The following is a 15,897-nucleotide window of genomic DNA, read 5'->3' as shown; positions in this document are numbered from 1 at the left end:
AGTAAAGGATGTGTATTCAAGCAAATTTTTCGGCTGTTCCAGAAAACCTGTCATGCATATATCCACGCAACTGAGTTATGTGATGGGAGCTGATAATTAACTGATACTTAAAGTGTCATTTTTTTCAAATAGTTTTTTGTTTGATCTACATACTTGGCAGCAGACACACAAACAATAAAAAACACATGCAAAAGGGAAGTGTCTATGAGGAATGTGTTTCTGAAAATGTGACTCAGGACCAGTTTGTCTGTGTTTTTGTCTGGTAGAACTGACATAGTTACCATCTTTGCTAGATGTTGGCATATTAGTGACACAAATTGTTTGATCTCTGACTGTTGACTAATTACTCTTTGTGTGGCAAATTGCTCATCTACATTTCATTGTCTTGGCTTCTTCAACAACACAGAAGCACTGAACTCGTCCAAAAACATCACGCAATTCCTGTGGTGCCTTCTACAGTATATCTCAATGAATGTATCAAACACATTAAGTGTCAGGTACAGTAGCCTGCTCATTCAGTATAGTAATTTATTCTTATTATGGTTAAGGTAAAGTGTGAAAACCACATTTTAAAATAAAAGAAAGCCCATCTTTAAAGTGTATAGTCTGATATACAGTTTTTCTCTGTAACAATGAGGAGCAAAAACGAAAGTGGATTCCAGTGCATTTTTGATTGTTGAAGAATTTTTTAAAAACACAGATAACTCCATCTCTACGAGGCTTATGTGATGCAATACAAGCCTCTGTAGCATACCAAAATGGATTAACAGCATATACCTGTGTTTCTCTCTAAACACGTCATAACATTTCTTCATAACTCTTTGGTACAGTGACGAGTGCTTCTCTGTTTCAGCCCCCCGAGCCCTTCAACAAGCTAGTAATCATGTAAGTCTGGAATTTACACAAACATCTCTTTGACACGAATCAAACACAGCCACATTAAACCTGTGCTTCCAGTATTAGGCAGGAGGCAGGAGTTCCCCAATTTACATTGTACAAGTACAACATGTTTTTATAAGCGTGTGGCAGCTCATATTGAAACAACTAAAAACGCCGCAACAAAAACATTCCAAAGCAAAACATAAAGTTAGAGGTTAAAAAAATAATTTTAATAATTACCCTACCGTAACATTTTTTTCATACTCCACTGGCTTGTGATTTGTATGACTTAAACACATACTGTTTTGTACTCTTTGTCTGTGATCAGTGATCAGATCCCTATAGCGGATTTAAACACCACATAGGATTTGACTTCATTAAAACACTTCAGTTCCCAACATTAACGCCACAACAGTGATTTCTTTCCTCCATCAATTAATGTAAATGTTACTCGTGGAGCTTATGGAGGTGTAACGCTCATTTAATTGCCACTGTGCTTTAAGTGGTTGCTGGCACACACACAGCACTTTGTGGAATGTCATGTAGAGTTGGAAGAGTTCACTCACTCATCCTTTAAAAAGAATTCAAGAATGTTGAGCGACACGGGGTAGTAAACAACACGAATCACTACAGAAACAAGTCCCAAGCAGTAGTGAAGAGTGACAAAGAGTGGCATTCAGGAGCCTAATCAGTTTGCCACAGCTTGCAGCACAGGGAGAGATGGCATGGAGACAAACAGTCACACTCAGCCTCCTCCCTTCAAACACTGAGGCCACGAGAAGACCTCTTCACACCTTCCTTCACCCTGACACATTGTTCAACACTGTTGCAGAGAGGCAGATAAGGGAGCAGTGTTGTGCTCTATGGTCTGAACTAAGCTGGTAATTAGTTTATGGGATAATCTTGAAGGCCTAAAGTGGTATTTTGTTGGGTTAGAAGAGTGCAACACATGGAAGAGATTTTGCTTCTAAACCATTATTTGCATAGGTCCAATCCTTCAGTATTTTTTTTTCATGAAAGCTAAGTTTGTAAATGTTTGACATAAAACATAAACATTTTGTGCAATTATAGTGATCGGATCTGCCTGACCATATCTGGAGGTAGTCTGGCTCACATTGTGTTCAGATCTTAGGTAGGTGTAAACACAATCCATACAACATGCTGGCATCCATACACAACATTACATTATAGCCTACAGATTTTTGGTTTTGTTTTAATAGTAAGCAAGAAGGCTGAAAGAGACGTGTCTCGACTGATTCTGTGCCGTGAAAGCGCCAGATGCGTTATTCAACAGAAGTGCGTGAAAAATGTAAGCTGAATGAAATGATATACAGTGATTAATAACTGGGTGTGCGACTCTAGTAAACAAGACAAACTGACACAAAGTTTCCCCTAACTGAACAACTCACAAAACTATGTGATTGTTTTATGTGAGTCTGGGGCAGATTTGCTGCCACCTCAAATTACTCGTGGAGGTTTTGCACTGGAGGGCAGAGATCCTATCTCAATGAGGATGACAAGAACACACTTAAAAGGCCAAGGGCCTCATGGGTTTTCACGTGATGTATAAAAATGAATGTGACGTGAGAATGTGTGGGCCATGCTGCAAAGTCTTGAGCTGCCAAGAGAATGTGTGGTATATCGGTATCATAAGGCATACCGATATAATTTCAAAAGAGACATAAAATGACTAGGGCTGTCAGCATTAATCACGATGCGATTAAGGACTGATCATAACGCATTTTAATTGTGTTAATCGCAATAATCGCATGTGTCAAATATTCTTATTTTACACCGTCACTGGTGCTGTTACCAAAGAATATTTGCTAAATAGATCTTTGGCTGCTACTATTTTGACCCTTCGATGCACCATTACTTGTTGTCATGCTGCCACAGACACTTCCAACCTCCTGCTGCAGCCATAGAGATGAACAACAACACAGCCCCAGACGGCTTCGTTGACAAGTCAAAAGCAGTATGCACCTTGCGTGAAATGGAATTAAAATATTATCAAAACTTCAAGCTTAAGCTAACGTTACCATCAACGAGCTAAGCATAGAGCTAGTACAGCTAATCAGGTTGATGCTAGCGGACTGAGGCAAAGCACTATTTTGAAGAGTGCAAGTCATATACATTGTCGTCGCAGGGGACAATTATTGCACACATACATAACCTGAATGAAACGCAGAAAGCAGTCAAACTGAAACTCCTACTTAAAGCAAGTGCTGTCTCATTGGTTTCAATTGAATTCAAAAATAATGTAGCAATGGAGTATTTTGTTTGTTATGCACTTTATCATAATGTGTGTACATTTTGTGCATGACCTTTTGCTGTTTTTGAAATAATCAAATTAATCTTAAAGTCAAGTTCAAAAACTAACTATCTGTGCATTAATTTGATTTCCAATCAAGATACACTGGCAAGAATTGTTATCATTGTTAATACAGACTTAAAACAGTTATAGAAATAGAAATAGAAGAAGAAGAAGAAGAAGAAAATTTTAATCATGTGATAAAACATGCGATTAATCGCGATTAACTATTGAAATTCAGAGCTTAATCGCGAATTAATTAATAATTAATCGTTTGACAGCCCTGTTGAAGTGCAAGGACTTCCCCGAATTCGTTGATGCGAAGGATCAGATGAGACAAGGTATCAAGTTCACACAATGTTTATTTATTCAACCCAATACAGATATATCTGGAGACTCCCTTACACAAAGTCTGACTACTTCCTGCTAAGCAATGATTATATGCTGGAAACAGGCACCCCTGTGTGTCTCTCGTGTTTGCCATATATGGTGATTGACAGTTGGTATAGAATGTTCTAGTGTGCCTTAAGGGCTGTCATGTGAGTGTGTGTGTGTGTGTGTGTGTGACTGTATTAAGAAAAGTGTGAAGTGTGTCAGAGTGTATTATTTGGGCATTCAGCACAAGCTTCTAACTGTCTTAACTGTTGAATTACCTAAAATAAGCATGTCACACACTATTGAGTATCATATGAGCAATCATAAGTAATAAGTAAGCATATAAGAGAATCATATCCTGCAGTATCACTGTAGGGTTGTGTTGTATATCCACAGCCCTAAAAAAGTCCTGCCAGCATTTGCTTCTCTCTCTCTCTCCCTTACCACACAACCCTTCCCCAACTCTCCCTCTGCATCTGTGCAGTCCCTCTCTAGCTCTCAAACTATCTAGCAACATCGAGGGAAACTCAGTGCTGCACACTGCTGAAGACCGGGCTTGTAAAAAGAAAAACAACTGTTCAGTGGGTGTTTCCCATACTTTACTTTGGCGGGCAGCCCAGGTATATTAATGGCTGCCCAGGTATATTTGGGGAGCCATTTTGCAGAGAAACACAGAGTTGTTATCTTTAACGTTACAAGTAAGGGACACGGTGGATATTTTACAAGCGTGGACCAGATAGTGACAGTGAACACACCAGTACAGATTACATTAGTTAGCTGCCACGTTGGTTTTGTTTTGATTTGATAGGCTATGTTGTCAACACGCCTCCTCCACGTGCAGGACAACTGCTTCTGTGAATGGAACTCAGAAGACGAGTTCTGTTGTTTTTTTTTTAACATAACGTAGCCTACTACTGATGGAGAAAGTCCACAGAGAAGACAAATACAGGGAGAGAGAGATGGAAAGAAGCGGAGCACGCTGATGTGTTTGCAACAGAGGTATGTCAGGACTGTGAGAGTGGGGAAAAGAGAACTGAAGTGAAAGGAGGCAGATTCAAGTAGTGACACTTAAATAAGATGGAGAATGAAGTATAATTAAAATGGTGAAATAAGAAACAAGCAACTACAGATAGTAAAAACATACCACGCCTAATTATGTCCGCTGATTCACCATAAAAGATTCATCATGTATGTGGATAATGTTTAATTTCAAAATAAATATACTGAATGGGAGAGGAATAGGTATGATGATGCCTCTCGTATTAAATATCACACATTTTCACTTTATCATTTAATCCAGCAGTGTTACTTGTGCTTGCGCTAGAGCCAACTATTCCAAATTGCACCTTTAAGGAGTAAAAGATATAAGCCAAGTGTCAACTCAAATCTCAAATCCATGTCCGCTAAATATTTTATCAGCCCCACAGAGAGGAGAGGGAGGGATGGCACCACAGCTGTAGAGCTGCCAGCATAAGGCCAGTGTAATGTCAGGTGGCACGATGCAGACTCACTCCCAATTTTAGGCATGAATTTTGCCACCGAGTCCCATTTTAGACTTTAACCAGCTAACTGATGGAATTATCATCATCGTAAAAATCCAAGATAACATCAAATAGAATTTAAGTATTGCAGAACAGAGGGTCAGTAGTTTTTAATAATATCCTCTGTGCATATATCACCATTTATATTTTGTTTTTTTTGTATTTGTTTTTTTTGTATTATTCTTTACACTTGTTAAAGCACTTTGTAACTTGTTTTTGAAAAGTGCTCTACAAATAAGGATTATTATTATTATTATTATTATTATTATTATTTAGTCTTCAGTTTAGTTTTTGTGTGTAAAATCGCGTCAGTGAACATGACTGTGCTGACGAACAGAGCGCAATGAGACACAGCGGTCGCGCGGAAACAGATCTGTCTTCACACCTCGACTCACCCGGCACATCTTCACTATCTGCACATATGGACTGTGTAAATGACCTCAAACAATCGCTACACTCCATCCTCACCATCAGCCCTCATCATATTGCAGGCCATTCATAACAAAACCAACATAAAAGAAAATGTGTTCACCTGTCAAACCTGCAGGGTGGGGCATAGCACTGATTGAAGCGATAATTTTGGCAAGGTGCGAAGTACTCAGTCTGACTGCTGTAAAAATATAAATACAGCACTTGTGCTTAATGCTGCATGATTGCTGCGTTATGGCAATGCAGAGGACAACAGGAATGGAACAATATGAGAGTGTCCATGAAGATTTCCTGGCCCGTGATGATGAGTGGCTAATATGTCGATTAAGATTCCCAAGAGCCGGATCTGTATGCTGAACTGGGTCCAGCATTAGACAGACCAACCTGACAGAACATCACCATCCTGGTTTAAATACAAGTAGTATAAAACCACTGTGGGGTTTCTGGCATCCGGCCTTTAGCTGCGGTAGCCAACAAGTGTGTCTTTGTGATCAACAATATATTAATGTTTCCCTTACTACCTAAAGCCCCTTTTGGGAAAAATATAATTCTGTTAAACTTGCAGAATTGTCTTTTATTTGTGAACATGCTGCGTCAAAATATATGTGCTTTCTAACTTCCATCTCACAAGCACCTCGAATTCTGTTTTTGAAAAACTCTTTTCCTTGTCTTTTTTGACATCTACTTTTATGTCAGACTATATTTCTGATTGTGACACTCTGCCACTCTGTCGTTTTGCATTTGATGCTGATCAAAGGGTTCAAACCATCAAATAAGATTTTTCTTCTCGCCTCCCCTTCAGTGATCAGCACCTCGATCTCACACTCGGTGAAGGTTCTCTTTTTCACGTTTTTTGCAGCAAGATTGGCCGTTGTTATTTGGACCATAGGAGGTAAAGGGGCGGGCATATTTATAGTCATTTGCATAGTAATTTTTGGGAGAAGCCAAGGCGGGGTATGTGGCTCATACATGTGTGCCTAATTTCACGTTGATTGAGATGTATAAAGGAAAGGTGTGCAGGTCCTGCAGTACACCTGGTTTTATATACATGGATATTTCTGTCCGTACGTACTTTTCAAATTCTGTGAGTATGCCATCCTTTATTTATGAAAGCTGCGCAGTCTTTTATACTTGAAGCCCCAGGTGTAAACACAAAGGCAAGATCGAACCGTTTAGTATCCGGACAACGTATCCGGATACAGATTGCAGGTGAAATTGAGTGTAAAAACAATGCATTCCTGCTAGAGAACTTGAAATGTTGGGGAACTTGTTTAAATGGTTTGCACTGTACATGTTATTTTCATTCTTTATTCATACATTTTTTGTTTAATGGATCAAGAGGGATTGTGATTGTAGCTTGTAGTATGAAATGAAATAGATAAATCCTAATGCATTTATTAATCAAATACATAATACATAACAATCATCAACTGCACATATCCAGCCAATACAAATTCTTATCCATACGTTATGGCAGGAAATTTACAAGGAATACACCACTTGACATACTTAACTCCTCATCCCCCTCTTCTTCTCATTGGTGGGAAGAAAAGGAAGAACAGCCACCCATGAAGCTACAGAGTACATACGTCTATGTACTTAGTGACAAGTTGTGATAAATTGCATTTTATGATGTTTGGAAATAACAGCTTGATCCTGGGGATTAACATTCAAACATCCAAAGGGCTCTGACACAGAACATACTGAAGCCTCAATTCAGGGCGAGACCTGGCTGGTCTTGAGGCATGCAAACACCATTGTGAAGACTCTCACCCTCCCATGGTCTTCTCCAATCCTACTTTTTCGTTTGTGGATGCCATTGCTCAAGCCTTAGGCAGACTAAAGGAAAAAAGAAAATGATAAGAGCAATTTTCCTGTCAAACACATTTGGGTCTTTCTTCAAATGGGTTGCACCTGCAACCTAGTTTCTCCTCAGACAAGTCAGAAAACGAGTAATAGTTGTACCTTAACATCTGTTTGTCTGAAAGTCTGAGCCAGGATTCCAATCTCTTACATGTGTGTGACATTTAAGGCTTGTGCACACTACACTACTTTCAGGGTCGGCAAATCGCCATGCTCTTCAGACTACACAACTTGTCGTGTTGTGACGGGAGTATTGAAGTTGTTGTGCCATTCACACTATGTGACTGATAGTAGACAGGGGGGTCACACACTACACGAGCTGACAGCTGCTGTGTCACCTGATGCTGGTCTCCAAACCACGTTTTGTCAAGAAAACACACGTGAAATTGAGCAATGACAAGATACTACACACGAAAAAGCTGTTTGTTAATTTGTAATTATAAAGGAAAAGAATATGGGTGAAAGAATGGATTAGCACACGCAGGTAGCAGGGATTGTCTGTGCTACAGAGAGAGCTGGACGTGAGTAAAAAGTGTTTTGCAGAGAAAAGAGGGTGCCTGCTCTGCCAGCTACCTGCTCTCATTGGCTGGATGTGGATGTCGAGTCGGCCGACTCCTCCATATTTGGCATGCACGATATTCCTGGCTGGCGTCTGCATCAGGGAGCATCAGGGGTGCGTCTTTGAGTAGTTCACACATAACGACTTGTGACCGCCGATCGATCGCTAATTTACCCCTGATCACAGCCTGACACCGGTCACCCAGCTCTCTGACCGGCAAATCTGGCTTAAAATTGTGTAGAGTGAACTACCCAGCTAGAAATTTTACTTTACCAGAATATTCTGACAACATCCCCGCTGGTGTCAGGAACGTCACCTGGTAACGTTGCCAGAACGTTCCCAGACAGTCATGATGTGGAGTTCTTTAAAGAGTTTGGGGACGTTATTTGGAGGACCTTCAGGGAACATTCAGGACGTTCTGGGAACGTTTAGGGGACAATATTTAATTCAGAAATTCAATGTTTCCAGAACGTTCTGAGAACGTCCTGCTGGTGTCAAGAATGTTGCTTGGTAATGTTCCCACAACGTTCCCAGACAGTCACGATGAGGAGTTCTTTATATGGTTTGGGGACGTTATTTGGAGGACCTTTAGAGAACATTCAGGATGTTCTGGGTAGGCATCACGCATAATATGTGCGGATTAAAAAATAATTCATTTTAATTAATTGTGTATGGGGTAATGATGATACACAGTCAAACACATGACAGCATTCTACAAAAAATAAATAAAAGTGAAATATTTCTTAACAACTAAATGAAGATAAATAACGTGTTGATAGTTAATTGTTGAAATTCTCTTCATAACCCGTGTGTTCTTTGGGAGAAAAAAATCCGCAAAGCCAATTTATCTGGCAAATTCTGCATTTACAAAGCATCTCACTTGTGAGAAACCCATCAGAAATAAATTACTTATCCGCCTACTTATGATGAGCTGGCATTCAATGAGTTTTGAAGCATCTGCTGCAACATGTCAAAAGATGAAGGCTCATGAGTCACCCTAATGTGCACCCTCAAAGCAATTCATTACACATCATTCCATGTGAAGCAAGCTCTGACAAGGACTCACAACACAAAATCAAATTGAATTAAAAGGGAAATGAATTAAGCCCTGGCCTTTAAAACTACAATGACGATTAGAGACCACTGATACATAATTTATAAGTCATATTATCTCAATCACTGAGAGAAAAGTCAACTAAAAACACCACCAGGGTCATGCTAATATAAGCATTACAGCTACTATTGCAGCACTAAAGGCAGCTGAGGCCTTTCGTAAGCTGTTTCTGGGAAGTTGCTCCACTTTCCTTTTTCAGCTTATTTATTAAACTGGCTTGAACTTAAAAAAAAGTTCAAATCAATGCTATGGCTCCTAGCCAATGCCGCTTGAGGAGACTCATCAGCTTGCTAGGTCTAAATTACTTTTAGGACAGCAACGATAGGAGTTGTACCTTGCATCACCCCGTGTGAGTGATAGCCTCACTGCTGTCTAACACAGGCCCATGACAGGGGTACCCCTGTGAAAGTGTCAGGACCTCGCTTCATTAGCATTTTTGGAACACCATGAATGAAAGTGTTTATTCTGGTCTGCGTGCCCAATTGAAAGGGTCCATTAAAGAGTGTTTTAGAGGTTCCACTGTGTTGGGTCGGAAGTTTGGGAGCTGGTCTATGGAGGAAAACTGACAAAGAAAAAAATGTTCTGAAGGACATGGTGGCCCGGATCAATCCGTATGCATTTGATGCACTGCTTGACATCTTTCAGTGTGTGAACAGGTGGGCCAAATAAGTGACAACATCAGTCAGCTTAATAAATGTTTCAACACAGACACTGAACATCTTGGCAGGTTGTGATTAAACTGGGTGGCTGGTCTCACATGCAAAGCCAAGTATCAACTGAAGCCTGTTTACGGCAAGTCAGATATTGCAACACCCCCTCTGGCAACACTGCTGACTAACAAATACCTGATTTTCTCACACAAAGGTACTGCTAGGAGTAAGGAGAACATTTGGTTGTTACAACCAGAAAACACCCTGGTCGTAATATCTTCTTCTTCATGGTAAGAAGCAGAGGGAGGTACAATCAAGTGTGTATTCATCAGTCATGTCCCCCAATATTTGTAATGTAACCAGTCATCAAATGCCTCCAAAAGCTAAAAGAAAGTCAGATGTTTTTCAATGTAACAGTCTGGGCAGTAATGTGAGTTTTACTCTGTGTCTTGTCTTTTGAAAACTGGGTCTGCATTTGATTTGTCACTAAACTCTGTCATAGTGAACCGACCAGCTTATCATTGTGTTTTTGGTCTAAAAATAGGTACGGATGGTCCTTACCACTCTGTGTCCTGTGTGTGTGCTGTGTTTTACTGAACATCCAACATGCAGCTGCTGGTCAAAGAGCTAATGTTGAAAATACAGAGAAATATGTTTTTGGTTGTTTTTACAAAATGTGCTCATACACAAACTGTCAGGTGTGAGGGCATTTAGACACAATTAGAAGCTAGTACAGTATAGCAACATTGGTGGTTTATTTATAGCTTTATTTTTGAAAGGTAAACTTTTTTGAGGGCTCCACCAATGCTAACTCATATAAATGAATAAAGACCTTTATGACAGTGTCACAAAAACTTAACATTATAGACATTATAAAAGTAGACTTTATGCCAGAACAGTTGCATTAGACTGTACAGGTGTGCTTAATAAAGTGGACACTGGGTGTATGTAGGGAATGATACACGATGAGGTGTCCTAAAACCAAGCGGGAAGCTTCCAGTCAGCAAACTGATGCAAACGCGGAAGTCCCTTAAACCTGCATTCTATTGAACGGCCAGCAGGGGGCGACTCTTCTGATTGCAAAAAGAAGTCTGGCCTATTAGAAATAAGGCTTAAATTACTCTTCTTTTCAGCTGAATTATTACCTCAGTAAACACTTTCCTAATGAGTGTATGGTCTTAATCACTAGTTTCATGTCTTCTTTAATACAACATGATGTTCATTTAGTAAATTAGGAAAATAGACCATAAAGCAGAGTATGCTTCAGGGCGGGATTATCTATGATTGACAAGTCATTACCATGGCGACCTGTCAATAAGGCTAGAGCCGACTCGTACCCATGGCACCGTGTAAATTTAACCAGCGGCGTTGAAAAAGCATATTAGGAGTTGGCTGTTCACTTTCTCTGGTGAGTACATTTAGTTTTAAGATTGTTGTTCGCTACACAAAATTGTCAGCCCTGTTAAAGTGACAGTTAACGTGAATTATAGATGCAACTAGCTAAGCAAGCTAGCTAGCTCCACACACGGCCATTAGCTCCACCATCTCGTCCAAACATGGTCACGTCCGGTGCCGCTGGTTGCAAAAACTCAACATAGCGGCGCCCCATCGGCCAAACTCTGGGCTTCAAAATGGCATTCCACAAACCAACGGGTGACGTTACAATAACTACATCTACTTCTTATAAACAGTCTATGCCTAAAACACAACAGTTTTTTCACAACAGTGCAGGACAATGGTGGAGTCCATTATTTTTAATATACAGACACCTAAGAGTGCATTATCACTATTATACCATAGTTACTTACCACAGAAAAAAAATGTTTGTAGTTCATTTTACTTGAGCATTAAAAAGGCTTCTGCTCCTAACTTTTATTTCACCTATAAGAATTAACAAGTAACTTAGAAGGAAACACAGGAACTGCTGCTATATTGTTATATGCGGTTCAACACAGAGACAGAGCGCAACACCCACTGTAGGGGAAATGCCTAAAGCCAGCTAAAAACCTTAGATTTCAGCATGCTAAATGATTATTAGAGCTCAATTACTATCAGAGAGGAAACGAGGAAAACATTGATAAACTCAATATTGTCAGTCTACCTCTGTGTCCCTTATCCTTACCTTGCTTTTCTTGGAAAAAGTATCCCACTGAATAGCCAGAAATGAGTCTGATATTTACAACTATTTAGTCAAATCACCAGGTAAGATCATGATTAAACTAGCAAACAACAAAACCAGGCCCTGCATAGTTTAGTTATATTCAGCCTCTACAGTTTGAAAAGAAATGCTTGCAGCACACGTAGGCATACTGAGTGTCTTGAGCCCACTGTTTTCCCATTCCTCCTGCTGATGCCTCACGTCTTATTGCCTGTAAACACAGATTGATTTTGTTCACATGTCCTTGTATAGGGCCATGGTATAATTTTAGTTACAGTCCTTTTATTAATAAAGTAACAAAATAAACAATTTTTCCACTTTGATGTGAAGAATCTTTCCATAAGAAAGTCAGAAATTCAAGTTAGCCAAAGCCAAATGTTTATCTGAGGGATTTCTATTCACTGGAAAGAAGCATTTCAGACAAACAGAGAGATGTATGCTGATTTGCCGGAACCTCTCCACGACCTGACAAAGGCAGAACTGCATACTACCATATAGAAGATTACTGTGAGCAAGTTTGTGACCCAGAGAGAGCATGAATGTTAGGGAGCGCGAGAGAGACAAAAACTGACAGAAAGCGAGTGGGGGAGGCATCGAGTGTTGGAGGTGATATCTACGGCACAGGAGAGAGAAATCCATGGGAATTCATCTCATTAGCATATGAATCAAATTCCAGCAGTAGGAAAAGACAGACATTCAGTTCAGAGCCCGTTGTTAGGAATACCAGCAGTAGATGACCAAAATCATTGCACTGAGTGCAAGGGTCAACGTTAATCCTCACATGGTGTGCTACAAAAGTAGAACGAAGGATTTCAGAGCCCTGGGGAAAATATGATAAAGATAAAACAACATATATTACCATGACACGCTGTAGGAATTCAAACAAGCTTGTACAACACTTGCGTGATGTGCTCACCATAGGGGTGAAACTTTGAGCATTAAAAAGGCTGCTGCTTCTAACGGTTATAAAAGAAGCCACTAAGATAATATTTTCAACGTGTTTTAATTAATTAAATCATATCTTGTGCATGACTACACTTTCTGCACTTTAGTTTGATGATTCAAGTAGACCAACAAAGCTTAGTCAATTAATCGACTAGTCGACTTACATCAAACTTTTAAGATAATGGAATAATGGTTTTAGTCAAAAATGCCAAACATTTGTCAGTTCCAGCCTCTAAAATGAGAGGATTTTCTTTTTCATACATACATAGTTAACTGAATATCTTTGGGATTTTTGACGGTTGGTTGGACAAAACAATATGCCTTATAACAGGCATTTTATACATTTTATAGACAAAACATTTATCGGAGAAAATAATCCGCCGATTAATTGATGATGAAATCATTGTTAGTTGCAGCTCTATATTACCTATGATAGAAATACTGTCATTGGAAAAGGAAGACGGGGTTATTGGATTAAAGAGCAGCGCACCACGACGCACCAGCCAGATCAGCCGAACCAGGCACCACGGAGGGTGTGGTAATCACTCAGAAGAGAGGAAAGAGAGCCTGGATAGAAGCCTTGTTGGCCCAGCTTGAACTTAATTCTGCTCCTAAAGGTCCAGTCTGGAAAAAATGGGACTCGTGTTGCTCCGAGCAGGCAGCGCAAGACTCCAGCATGATGAGAGGAGGTGAACTGGTGCTCAACACAGTCAAGATGGACACTGTTTCCCAAATGTCAGACTTTTCAATGTGAACAACATATTATCATCTTGTTGCTGCTGTTTACATTCTCCTCAGACACAAATTCAAAAAAGTGCACTGTGAAATGTTCTGGGTGTATACGTATGTGTGTATATAGCCTAGCCTTTGTATATAAATAATTGTATATAGCCAATTAAATTATCTGTTAAGTTCTGTGTGTAGCAGGATAGGACTACAAACTTGTGTTGTATAATGAAAAAATACACTACCTTGTACCTTGTATATTCAAGATTTGTGTACTTAACAATCCAAATCCACACCAATAAATGATTAATAATCCACTTTTGGTGGCATGATGTACAACTGTCCACTTTATGCATTACTGAAAAACCAAGTAATACAACATAGCAGAAAACTAAAAGAGACATGTTTTGAGCCAACTCTTTGGTGGGGACCTGTTGTGGCTCATATAGATCGTCACAGCCTTAAAGCACGGGAGGAAGGGAACATGAATGAACATGTATCATAGCCAAATTCTTTACTCCTGTCAAACACAGGAGACCTCTTATCATTGTTTACACGCACATATGCCTGCGTACAGTCAGATTTAGTGACGATTGTGTGACATGCCATGATTTTGAACAGGCCTAAAGTTGCCCCTTCTCTACAGGTTCCAGGAACAAAACAAAACAGAGTTTGCAATGATCCACTGAGAAATCAGTGGGAGTCGACCACACGCGGAGAGTATATTTACTTCATAGTCTGGTAACTGGGACACGCTGTCATTTTCAACAAGGCGATGTGCTGTATATGCCACAACTTATTTTTGTATTTCTCTCTCAAAGTGAGCATTTGTCCCGAAAGAGGCACCTTCACTGTTCAAAAGCAAGAGTCCAGATGAATGCTGTGAAGAGCATTTCAAGTGCCAGCAAACCATGTTCCTCATCACTAGGAGGAATGCAGCCTATTGTCAGTTGAACTTGTGCAAAAGTTTCTGAAAGTGCAGCACGGGGGTGGGGGGGTCGGAAGGAGGCTGAGGATGGTATACATGACCACCTTCAAAACCAGATCATCCTGCTTCTCTTGTGCTCGCTGGAGAAACTTCAGTTGCTCCTACTGAGACAGGGTGCAAAGTTATTTGTGCCCGCTGTGTGAGGCTTTTATTTCACTAAACAGATGTCGGTTGGAGTGGTTATGACCTTTGCTCTTAGTTGTTAGGAAGCACCAGAGCTGGGAGGCAGAAAGCCAGACACCATGGTAACAAGACTACTGGTATCTATGCTTGAAAACATGTACTGGGAATTTTAAAGAAATTTCCACAGGATGCAGGCTTTATCTCATCATGGGTGAAAGTTTCATGCTAACAAATCTGTCAACAAAGGCAAAACAAGGCAGACAAAACACACAGTCTGAAGACACAATCAATTTCTGACAGAGACACCTCTATTTTAAACCACAGTGTTGACAGTGGTGAGTTCCTGTGTCAGTGACTCCAGTAAATGTTTCACAAGCATTCCAAATGTGGACTGGCCGTCCCTGAAGTGCAATGAATTCCGTCACCAAATACACACATCAGTGCTCAACCCGTTTAGTTTCTCTTTCATGGTCATCTTCTGATCAAAGCCAACCAAGCATCATTAAATTATTGAGCGCGAAGCCGGGTAGGGAGTCCTGCATGTCCTTTTATGGAGAAGAAGCAGGGAGTTACTACACAAACTAATACCCACTGCAGGAAAGGCCATGGGAAAGGCACAGCAGAACCACCTGCCATTCTTTATCAAACATAAAAATTCTCCTTTAGATTCTTCCTATTCATTAGTTTTATATTGAGGGCTGGTTGCAGAAGATGGACGGCACTGTGGTACTGAAGACTGGACCAGACAATTTCAATTTGCACAAAACATCATTTAAACATGCAAAGATCATGTTTCTGACTTCTGTTGTTACTGTTGTGACTTATATTCTCAATTCTTATATTCCTGCTAAATGTATTCATCTATGCAGGATTGTCAGATTATCTTCTTAAACAGCACTTAAACAGTTCATTCGCATGAATGCTTTCTCCGAGTCTATTGATATGTAAAATGCGTGATTATGGACCTTCTCTAGAAAAGCAAAAACAATCCCATTTCACTTGTCAACATACAAGTGATTCTTTGCTTCAGGAATAAGAGATGTTTTGCAGCCTTTGCCATGTATTTTCAAGCAGTCTATTTGTTTCCCACTGACAATTTCTTAAATTGGTTGTGGTAATTTATGAATGAATGAATGAAATTGTAGTGTCTGTTGTTCATTTACACAGTTGTTGTTCCTACTGCACATCATTTAGCATTGTATAACTTAAAGATCCAGTGTGTAATATTTCTGAGGC

The 15,897-nt window shown here is 39.9% G+C and overlaps 2 protein-coding genes across 5 annotated transcripts in view; one reads left to right on the top strand and one right to left on the bottom strand.

The window, feature by feature from the left end:
- Nucleotides 1-15,897, bottom strand: part of LOC123974989 (neural cell adhesion molecule L1-like protein) — a 79,284-nt gene that overhangs the window by 42,878 nt on the left and 20,509 nt on the right. The window lies entirely within an intron of this gene.
- cntn3a.2 (contactin 3a, tandem duplicate 2) overlaps nucleotides 4,480-15,897 on the top strand; it is a 70,524-nt gene continuing 59,106 nt past the window's right edge. Inside the window, exon 1 of the mRNA XM_046056077.1 lies at nucleotides 4,480-4,564. The gene's annotated coding sequence lies outside the window, so the exon portion shown is untranslated. The remainder of the gene's footprint in view (nucleotides 4,565-15,897) is intronic.

This window comes from Micropterus dolomieu, linkage group LG08 (genome assembly GCF_021292245.1).
Source record: "Micropterus dolomieu isolate WLL.071019.BEF.003 ecotype Adirondacks linkage group LG08, ASM2129224v1, whole genome shotgun sequence".
Lineage (NCBI taxonomy): Eukaryota > Metazoa > Chordata > Actinopteri > Centrarchiformes > Centrarchidae > Micropterus > Micropterus dolomieu.
This window is presented reverse-complemented; position numbering and strand designations above follow the sequence as displayed.